This window comes from Hevea brasiliensis, chromosome 13, assembly GCF_030052815.1.
Source record: "Hevea brasiliensis isolate MT/VB/25A 57/8 chromosome 13, ASM3005281v1, whole genome shotgun sequence".
In the NCBI taxonomy this organism is placed as follows: domain Eukaryota; kingdom Viridiplantae; phylum Streptophyta; class Magnoliopsida; order Malpighiales; family Euphorbiaceae; genus Hevea; species Hevea brasiliensis.
This window is the reverse complement of record NC_079505.1, coordinates 90270584-90282331: the sequence shown is the minus strand read 5'-3', so window position 1 is coordinate 90282331 and position 11748 is coordinate 90270584. Positions and strand designations below refer to the sequence as shown.

At 33.5% G+C, this 11748-nt stretch overlaps 1 pseudogene; it reads left to right on the top strand.

Moving 5' to 3' along the window:
• Positions 1-372: 372 nt before the first annotated feature.
• Positions 373-10543, top strand: LOC110643150 (probable LRR receptor-like serine/threonine-protein kinase At1g56140; annotated as a pseudogene).
• The last annotated feature ends 1205 nt before the right edge of the window (positions 10544-11748 follow it).

The window sequence follows — 11748 nt, the reverse complement described above, 5'->3', positions numbered from 1 at the left end:
AAAGTAAAAAAGATGGACGTTTGGGAGTCCTATGCTGACTAGCATGCGTTAAATGTACGTAAGGGAAAAGCAAGCACAAATGTATTGACCTTGGGCAATTCTTATCTGGCCAATCAACCGAAATCGGATCGATAATTTTAATTTCAGAAGTAAGAAATAGTTTTTTTTTTTTTTTTTTTTTTAATTTAATTCCATTTAATTTTAATTAATTTAAATTTTCAAATGGACTATATATGGCCACCTCTACCTTCATTATCTTTCACACACGGACGGTCTACGTGCGTTGATGAATTGTGGTCAACCTTTTATCTATGTATATACACACAAAATCTATGAATTTGGTCTACCTATCTGCAAAATCTACTCTCTCAGGAAAAGATCGAACCATGATGATATCTTCATCTTCAACACCAGTTCTAGTCTTTGCTCTACATGCTCTCTGCATAGTTGTGGCGTTTGATTTAGTTCGTGCACAGAATCAAACTCAAGCTACTACAGATCCTAATGAAGGTAACTGCTCTCTCTCTCTTTTTCACATCCAAATTAATGCTTCTTCTTCTTCTTCTTCTCGCATGCTGTTTCTGATGAAGGTGTCTTATTCTTATTCTTCTTAGTAGAATAGTTGTAGCAAACAAGCCCCAAATAGGCAGCCATGTTATAAGCAATGCAAACAAATATACGTGATGCATGCGGCTGCCATGCTATAAGCAATGCAAACAAATATACGTGATCCCATTGCGTTTTTGAGGTAAAATTGCGATTAGAAAGAAATAGCGGCGCTGTAGCAAGCGGCAGCTCAAGCTTCTTACCCTGTGAGGTTGTGTTTGGAGAGCAATTATTATTAATCTTAAAATTGCTATTAAAGAAATTAATTTTTTTTTAAATATATATAGTATAATTAAATTTCATATATTTTTATTTATAAAAATTTTAAAATAATAAAACATTCTTTTTCAAATAAATTTTTGAAAAATATCTAAAATTATATTTATTAAAAAAATTTATTAATTTTAAATTTTAATGTTAAACGGAATATGAAAATTCGATTATTTGATATTCTCAGTTGTACCGAAATAATCAAGCATCTGGTTTTCGCGTCTTCTCTTTTGATTCCATCTTGCATGTTTGATTTCTGAATATACTTTTCTCATATGGAGGAACAAAACTCACCTTGATACATCCATAACTCGGCAAAAATGATGTTGCAGCGAGAGCATTGAACTCTATTTTTCAAAAGTGGGAGATATCTGCTAACCAAGATCAATGGAACATAAGCGGAGAACTGTGCAGTGGAGCAGCCCTCGGTTCCTCTCCTACTATCGACGTGCAGACTTACAACCCCTTTATCAAATGTGATTGCTCTGACAATAATGGCACCACTTGTCATATCACTGCTCTGTACGTTTTCTTGTTATTCATTTTTTTCTTTTTATTAAATTTACTGGTTGCACTCTGTCAGGATGCTCCCCATGTGTTTGATTTTATGTGTCAGTATTCATTATGGTTGCTTATTCTTGATATGGTTTGCAGGAAAGTTTATGCAATCGATGTTGTGGGTGTAATTCCGGATGAGCTATGGACTTTGACTTCACTTACCAATTTGTATGCTTTCATATTACTGTGCAAAACCATTTTAGTTTTACTCAATCACTTGCTGTTCTCTTTTAGGATCCTTCGGTTCGGGTCCGTTATATCAACCAACAAAAACACATACAATGCTGCTTTTCCACCTGGTCCAGTTGCATTGCATGGCGTTCCTGTTAAATGTGATCAACTTGTTTTCTTTTCTAACAGGAAATTGGATCAGAATTACTTGACCGGTAACTTGTCTCCATCCATTGGCAATTTAACTCGCATGCAATACCTGTAAGCTGATTTAAAATTCTCTAATTTTACTTAGGAAATGTGAATATATGTTTTTTTCTTGTTTGTTAACTATCATTATGAATTATATTTTCATTAGGAGTATTGGCATTAATTCCCTGTCGGGGGAACTTCCTAAGGAGCTCGGGTTGCTCACTGATCTAAGATTAATGTAAGTTAATTTGAATGGTAGCTTGAATTTTTGTTATTCAACAGGTGGGAATTTGGTTAGTTTCTAAGGATATATTTAATTAGTAGTACTAGGGCAACTGATGTTTTCTTTTTGTATGTTTATGTACTTGAAGCTTGATTATCTGATATGAGACTCTTCACTTGTTGATTTACTTTCTAAATATTCCAGTGGTTTTGGATCAAACAACTTCTCTGGTCCTCTGCCATCTGAGCTTGGGAATTGTACGAAGCTACAACAAATGTAAGTTTTTTTACTTTGTTGGTTATTCTATTCTGTTTTTGTAGACTTTCTTGTTAATTTGGATTTAATAGAAGGATATTTTGGAAATCTGAATCACTTTTACATGGAATCAAAATAACTAGCAACAATTCAGTAGTCATAAACAAGATGATACTTTCTGGCAACAAATCCTTGGTTCCTTGGATTTGAAGTTTTAGTTGATACAAAACTATAATGTCATGTGTGAACTATGCACATATTATGATGAATGTAATTATTGTCTTATCCATGTTGAAGTGGACAGTTAGCAAGACAAGAAATAGGTATTCAGATGGTAATAGGAACACAACTGATGAAAATTCTTTACTTTAACAGTTTTTTTGATAGCTCTGGAGTTAGTGGTGACATTCCTTCAACATATGCTAACCTAAAGAGCATGGTTACTGTGTAAGATCGGTTTGACAACTTTTAATCTGATAAAATATTTTCTGAAAGATATTGACAACATATGTTTTTTTTTCTTTTTCTTACTCCTATTGGTTTCAGGTGGGCATCAGACAATGAACTTACTGGCAGCATACCTGACTTCATAGGGAATTGGTCAAAGCTTAACACCTTGTATGACAGTTTGTTAAATATTATCTGCAAAATTTTATCACAACAAACTTAATTTACTACGGGCTTGAGCGCACATTTCATTTTAAACTCAAAGCTGAAACTTCTACTTTGGAAATTGAATATTGGAGAATCAATAGTAAATCGTATGTTCTGCTTTAAATGCCAAATCAGCATTGTTTGTGTAAGCTACTCATAATTGTTGCTGCAGAAGGTTTGAAGGGAACTCGTTTGAAGGTCCAATACCACCAACATTGTCCAACCTAACTTCTTTGACAGAGCTGTGAGTCTCTACATGTTTCATTGGTTTTGTTTATATGTTACAGACCTATTATGCTAACAGCCAAATTTAAATTACAAATGTAGGAGAATAAGCGATTTATCAAATGGAAGCTCTTCGTTGGCGTTTATTAAGGACTTGAAGTCTCTAACTATCTTGTAAGGCAACTTCATTCTATCTTTTGGTTCATATGTCTCAGTATTAGATATGTATCATTGTTTCTCTCTCTAGTGATCTTTTGAAAGGTAATATGACAACTCAGATCTTGTCCTGCAGGGTGCTAAGGAATGACAACATTTCAGATGCAATTCCATCCAATATTGGAGAATACCAGAATTTGACACAGTTGTAAGTTTTTTTTCCATCAATGGGTTGACTTAGATGTACATTTAGCTGGAAATATCTTAGGTTGAACTTGGGTTGGCTTGAATATCTTGTAACACATCAGATGATCATTTATATGGCTGCATCACTTTTTGTAGTAGGGGCCTTATGAAAAATTCTGTAAAATTGTTAAAATGAAGCAATCAAGTTTAGCACTTTTCTTCAATTTGGACATTGATCAATTTAAAGTAATCACAAAGACAAAATATTACCCTCTTTGGCATGGGGTAATTGGTTTGGGTTAAATTTTGCACCTCCATTTGAATGGGGGATCATTGGATTTTTTTTTCTTTTTATTACCATGCATAATTTGTTCAGCAGCATTACTCATCTTTTAACCTTTTTGCCCCAGGGATTTGAGCTTCAACAACATAACTGGACAGATACCAGACACACTTTTCAATTTGAGCCAGCTTAATTTCTTGTAATATATCAGCTCTGCTTAATTTTGTTGTACATCTTAACATATATTTCATCTTGAACCAAGTATTGTTGCCTTGATGCTTAGGTTTCTTGGAAATAACAAGTTAGGTGGTCCTCTTCCTGCACAAAAGAGTACATCACTTCTAAATATGTAAGCATATCTGACATATTATTTCAACATCATGTATTATAGGTTTATTGATTGGTTGAATTATGTGCTTAATGTTTTCCTACATCTCTCAAGTTCAGATAGTAATTATTATTGACATGACTGATCCCTGACCATGTATTTCATGAATTGGCTGGATTATTATCTGTTTTTTCTTTGTCAATTTATGATTACAGAGATGTTTCATACAATAATTTAGCTGGCAGCTTACCTTCCTGGGTCAATGATCAAAATTTACAAGTGTAAGTTCTTTTTTTTTATTTTTTTTTTTTGGTTCTTTACTCTTTTGAATGATATTTCTCAACAATCAGTCATTCTCTATGGACTTACTGATGAAATAACTCACATAGAGATCTTTAATTCTTTATGGTATCTGTGCAGTAATTTGGTTGCCAACAACTTCACAATAGACCTTTCAAATAGCAGGTAATTCTTTTGATTCTATAATTACCTTCTTAAACATTTTAGTGATGAGGCAAATGCTGAATGACATTCTTCCTAATTTCCAACCATCAACCCCTTTATTAATAAGCTGTCACAAGGGTAATATGTTTTCTGATGTAGATTGAAAACAATATTTCATATGGAATACTAACTGCGCCACTGCAGTATTTTTACTATGCATAAAAATTATAGTGTTCTATTCGCAACTAAGAAGAAAATTAATTCAATTACTTTGGCTAGTTTTATGAATGGTATCCTTGCCCATATTTAGTTTCTTCTTTAAACAATTTCCTGATTGTCTTACCCACTGTAGTTGTATACATTTATACAAGTGTTTCCTTAATAATTTTTTTAATGCCAATGTTGTCAATCCTCATTAGTCATTTTTCTTTATGGACTGGATTGGCAAATGGAGTATATGCTATATGAATTTGAATAAAGGGATTGCTTGAGGACATTCCCAAAAATAAATGACTTAAAGAGTTAAACAATGCAGGGTTTTGCTAAATGCTTTTCTCTTAAAATCTTTTATCGCACCTTCCTTTTTCTATTTAAATATAATGTGATAAAACTTAGTCTTTTTTTATAACAACTTAGTCCTATTTGTTATGTGGAACTGTTATATCTGCTTCTTCATGGGTGTCTGAATTCTGTTATGAAATAGTTGAAATGATAATCATACTCAGGTGTGGGAGGAGAGCTCTAAATAAAAATAACAATTGATCACTCATCTTTGTCCTTCTTTCACCTAACTTCAGAAACTGCAATTCCTAAGAAATGCTTGGTTGTCTTTGATTATATGGTTATTCTTCATTCAAGGAGAACCAAGTTAATCCCATAATAATATGTAATATCAATCACAACTACTCTCTGCTTAAATAACCAGTACTTAGGGTATGGCATAATTTCTTTATCAGTCATCTAATTATTTTCCTCTTTGGATTTCAGTGGTTTGCCATCAGGCCTGAACTGTCTTCAACTTAACTTTCCTTGTAATCGAGGCTTTCCTGTCTGTAAGTACAATTAAAATGCCCCCTTTCTTCATACTGTTTTTGAGCGGATGTTAAATTTGGTTGCAAATTCTGAAGAAGATAGGTTTATTTAAGAACAATTAGCCCACAAACATTTTAATATGCTGGTTGTTGCTAGTGAGCCATGAAATGTGGATCTATTCAGAAGGCTAGATTCAGCATTTATGTCTACAATTTCTATCAATGATCAGTGATTGATTAAGACTTAAAATCTTATACTATACACTTTAAAAAATACTCAACTTTTGAAGGCAAGGAATATTGCTTAAATAGATGTGTCAAATCAAACTCCTTTTTTCATGTCTATAATTAATTGTCATTTAATGCATAAATAGTCAAAAAAATACTCAATTTCTGAAGGAAAGGATTAAAGAAAGTGTCATTTAATGCTTAAACACACCCGTGAAAATTGGTTGATGTTAAATTTTGCAATCCAAATAGTTTCTGAACTTTCCCTGACAAATTCCTAATTTGTTTGGGTGCGCAGATTCCGAATTTGCAGTAAAGTGTGGTGGTCCACAGATTACATCATCCAATGGGATTGTATATGAGAGGGAAAATGAGACTCTTGGTCCGGCAACATATTATGTTACTGGCACAAGCAGATGGGGTGTCAGTAATGTTGGATATTTTACTGGAACCAACAATCCTCAGTATATACTTTTCTCATCATCTCAATTCACAAATACTTTAGATTCTGAGTTATTCCAGACAGCAAGGGTCTCTGCTTCATCCCTAAGATACTATGGTTTGGGGCTTGAGAATGGCAATTACACTGTCAAGCTTCAGTTTGCAGAAACTGCAATTGAGGATGGTAACACGTGGAGGAGTCTTGGGAGGCGTGTTTTTGATGTTTTTGTCCAGGTTTGTCTTATAATATGAATTGTTTTGCGGAATGTTTCATGTTGTCCTCCAAACTGTATATATTATTGCCAACAAAGTGGCTTTCCTTAGTTTTAGGTTTTGCTTGATCGTTACATGTGTTAGGATGTGGCTTGCATTTGGAAATTTTTTTATTGGTCCAAATTATGATTAGACTCGAAAAGTTTACAGTGATTCAATCCTTCTGCTGTCACTACAAATCTGACTAGGGATATAGGCCAATATAAATATTGTAAATTTTGATAGTGTAAATTTTTTGGAAAAATATATGGGGGTTAGGTTGGAGAGTATAGAGAGATTATACTTTTTTTTTTTGAAAATTTTTGCTCACGTCTTGTCTCGTAAACGTAGATTTCATAGTTGAATCACATAAATATTATGTGTTCATTTTTCTTTTTCCTTTTGTACTGTGATGTGTGTCCCTTATATTTGTGCACTTTTCATAAAATATTTAGGAGTTGGGAATTGGGATTATGATGAAGAAGTTCTCTAGGTTGGTTTGAAGTTTTCAGATGAACAGGGTATTTCATCAGTAGTTTAAAATGAACTCTGTTTTCAATTGCTCTAGGGCTTTTAAGCAGCGTGCATGTGTAGAATAACAACCAAATGTTCTCTTGGTTGGGATTATGATGCACTTGTCCTTTATAATAAATTTCTTCACAAATATCTTCTAATTTGCTTCTGAAACCTAATTACAAGTGCCTTCTTGGAAACTACAGTGTAATTTGCCAATGAAATTTGTTTATCATAAATAAATTCTGGGTATTAAATCCTATCAAGTATCAAGCCTCTTATTGAAATCTATGGTGAAATTTAGCTCTATTTTTTCTTCTTCTGTTTTATTTAATGGAGAAGTTATTATATTTGTCTTTTTTATTCTGTTGAAGACCTGAAGTCATTGTTTCAGGGGAATCGTGTTGTAAAGGATTTTGACATAAGAAAGGAGGCAGGTGGAGTCTCTAAACGAGCTGTTGAAAAGGACTTCACGGCCCAGGTATCTGAAAATTACCTTGAAATACATTTGTTTTGGGCTGGAAAGGGGACTTGCTGCATTCCTTCACAAGGTACATATGGACCTTCTATTTCAGCAATCAGCGCTAAGCCAGGTATTGCGATTGATGAATTTTATTGCTTTTCACTCACACGGATACTAGGTTATTGAGTTCTGATCTTTTATGCAGATTTCATACCAACTGTCAGTAACAACCCTCCAACCAATAAAAAGAATAGGACCGGTCTAATTGTGGGGATTGTTGTTGGGGTTGGAGCAGCAAGCTTTCTTCTTGTTTTGGTGGTTTTCTTTGTCATTCAAAGAAGAAAAGTACAAGCACCTATAATGATGAAGGTAAACTAAAAAATTATGTCCCATATATGCAGTAGCTATCTGAATAACTTTTTTGTGTTAATATGTATGTTGTAAATACTGCTGTTAGCCAATATGATTTAATTAACTTTGATGTTTAGCATTTAAGAAATGTGTCATATCAAATTCAAAAGGGGATGAATAAGAATATAAGCTTCTTCTAATTTTCCTTGTGCCACTGTGACTTTTATTGGAGCCTTTGCAACTTAAAATATAATTCAATGGATAGTCAAATAGTTTTCTTGAATAAATCGCGTTTGTGTTGAGATTGCAGAGCTCCTAGGCATAGATGCTAGACCATACACTTTTAGTTATGCTGAACTGAAGACTGCTACAGAGGACTTTAGTCATGCAAATAAGCTTGGAGAGGGAGGATTTGGACCAGTTTATAAGGTATGTAATTTTTTAACTCAAGGATAAACAAATCGTTGAGCACACATTGTATATTGTTATTCTTTCATCTCCATCTAATGTTTCTCCTACAAGAGAATGTTGAATAAATTGAGATCTGTTATTAACTAGACATGCTACCTTCAATCAGCTGTAAACATGATGTTGATTGCAGTCCTCCATATCCAGTATATTTTCTGGAATCATTTATTTTTTACATAACATATACAGTTGATTTGTCTGGGGTGAGCCTTGGTGTGACCGCAAGGATGCTCCATCATGACCTGGAGCTAGAGGTCACATGTTGAAACTACATAAACAGCCTCCCCGCAATGCATGGAGAAGCCTGCATGCCTTGGAGCTCACAATATGTGAAGCCTTGTGCACTAGGATGTTCTTTTTATGTGGCTAAGTTTTCTAACTTATAGAAGTGTAAAATATATGGATCTATTTTAGCTAAACTCACTGTACACTGAACTTTTATCTTCAATTCACAGTATTAGGAGAATGGGATAATGAATGAGGTTTTATTTAATTTTCATTCATGGTGGATCCTTGTTTTCTCATCAAACTTGTCTAAAATTTGTCTTCAATAGGGAAAACTTGGTGATGAGAGGGTGATTGCTGTTAAGCAACTTTCTATGGCATCCCACCAAGGAAAGAGTCAATTTGTAACAGAGATTGCTACCATATCTGCTGTGCAACATCGCAACCTTGTGAAATTGTATGGATGCTGCATTGAGGGCAATAATCGGCTCCTTGTTTATGAGTATCTTGAGAATAAGAGCCTGGATCAAGCACTATTTGGTACGATAATGTAATATGTGTATATGGGCACATGTTTATGCACACACAAACAGATATTCCTTTTGTAGAGAACTTGGTGGAAATAAATTAATGGATTTCATGATACAGAAAAAACAAATTTGAATCTCGACTGGCCAACACGTTATGAGATATGCTTAGGAGTAGCCAGAGGTCTTGCTTATCTTCACGAGGAGTCAAGGCTTCGAATTGTACATAGAGATGTGAAGGCTAGCAATATTCTGCTCGATTCTGATCTCATCCCCAAAATTTCAGATTTTGGTTTGGCAAAACTTTATGATGATAAAAAGACCCATATAAGCACTCGTGTTGCAGGGACAATGTAAGTTCTTGTTGATTAAAGATTCTGTATTTCTTTCTTACTTCATATAGCGACTTATTTTGTGACTTGATTACTAATGCAGTGGGTATCTTGCCCCGGAGTATGCTATGCGTGGACACCTTACAGAAAAGGCTGATGTCTTTGCCTTTGGAGTTGTGGCTCTGGAAGTCATAAGCGGAAGGCCAAATTCAGACTCAAGTCTGGAAGAAGAAAAGAAGTACCTTCTTGAATGGGTATGATATAAGGCTTGTGTAGTGCTTTGTTAAATTCATTCCCTCTTTTTCTTTGAATGGACTTCTCTTTACTCCTGCAAGTAGAGGCAGACAAAGAACTGTCGATTGAAAACTAGGAATACTTTGCTAGTTTTTCAACAACTTTGAATATGTTATGCATTTATAATTTTTTACTTCAACTGTTGTTCATTAAAGGATCTTGTTCTTTATTGCTTTTTAGGCTTGGCACCTGCATGAAAACAACTGTGAAGTAGAACTAGTAGACTCCAAATTACCAGAATTCAGCGAAGAGGAAGTAAAACGATTGATAGGAGTTGGTCTTTTGTGCACCCAAACGTCACCTAATCTTCGCCCATCAATGTCACGTGTAGTGGCAATGTTATCTGGTGATATTGAAGTGAGCCGTGTAACTACAAGACCAGGATACTTGACTGACTGGAAATTTGACGACATAAGCAGAAGTTTTATGGATGATAATGCACCCAAAGGAACTGATAATAGCTATTACAGTTCATCTACGAGTACAAGCTTGGTCGTCGACGCAGGGCATCAACAAGCAAGTGGTACCACAGCCTTGCTTCATGAGATCATTGATGAGGGCAGATGAGAAACATTCATTTGTTGTGCATTTTTTCCTTGTCAATTTTCTTTTTTTTTTTTTTTATTTGGTTGAGTGATATTGTATATAATTATAGAAGATGGAGTGGTTGCTAGCTATAGGGTATGGATCGATTCAAAATTTGTTGTATGTGAAATGGCATGATTAGAAGTGTTATAGATGAATAAAGAGTTAGCCGTTGGTTTTTTGGAACACTAGAGAAGAGGATCTATTGAAATAGGCACGACGGATTTAGAATGCTTATTTTCTGTTTAATGCAAAGTATTGTGGCTTGCTCCGACTGGTCAATCATCTGGTTTCATCTCCTTTCTTTCAAGTTATAGCTGATATTCTACACCGAGCCTCATCACTGTCTGCTCGTTTCTATCTCTTTAGTTAGACTTACTGAAAATGAGGTGGCTCATGCTCTATAGAGATTGGCCTTGTCTTTTTCATTGGATAATTTTCAACAACTATTCCTGAACTTATATAGTTGTAACACTACAATCCTTTAACTTTAAAATGTAACATAAAACTTTCTAAACTTTTAAATTTTACACAGTAAAATCTCTTTGACTTTTAATTACTGATTTTTCAGTTAGAAACTGATGTGAATATCTCCCGCATGACTCTTAGTCAACATTTCTCTCTTCTCTCTTATGCAAAGTGTAAAATTATTCTATTTATGCATGAAAAATTATTCTGTCTATATAAAGAAAAATGATTCAATTTACACATGGTTTGAGAGAGAAAAAAGAAATATTGATTAAGCTCCATGCTGAAACTATCCATGTCAGCGTCTAACTGAAAAAATGGTAATTGGAGACGCTGAAAAACTGGTAATTAGAGGTTAGAGGGATTTTACTGTGCAAAATTTGAAAGTTGATGAAATTTTATGTTACATTTTAAAGTTGAGGGATTGTAATGTTACAACTAGATAAGTTCAGGAACAATTATTAAAATTTATCCCTTTGTCATTAGATGTGATGTACTGGATCTGAATTTTTATTTATGAAATTGGCTTTTATTAAAAAAAAAAACAAAAAAAAACTGAACTACCTAATAGCTAAAAAAACTGAAATTGGCCACCCCTCTTTCAATTTATTCAATCAGACATGGTTGGTTTTGGTATCTACATCCATTCTAGCTACACAAATGTGAACTACCTAATAGCTAGCTATTTAATTATTTTATTTTATTATTTTTGTACAATTTTTATGAGGAAAATAAATAAGTAAATGCAATTAACTATAAAGGTTTTAAATGCAATTAAATAGACAATGATGCTCACCTTTTTTTTTAATTTTAATTTTTAATGAAGAATAAATGAATATGAGTAAGATTTTTATATTTGTAATTTAAAAAAATATTAGCAAAAATTTAGAAAGTTAATATTTCTTTTGACTTAATTAAATAAAAAAAAATTAATAAGCTCACATTTAAAAAACATAAAATGTTATTTTTTATTGATATATTAAATTAAAAAAATTAGCGGTTCATATCTTTTAAATTTT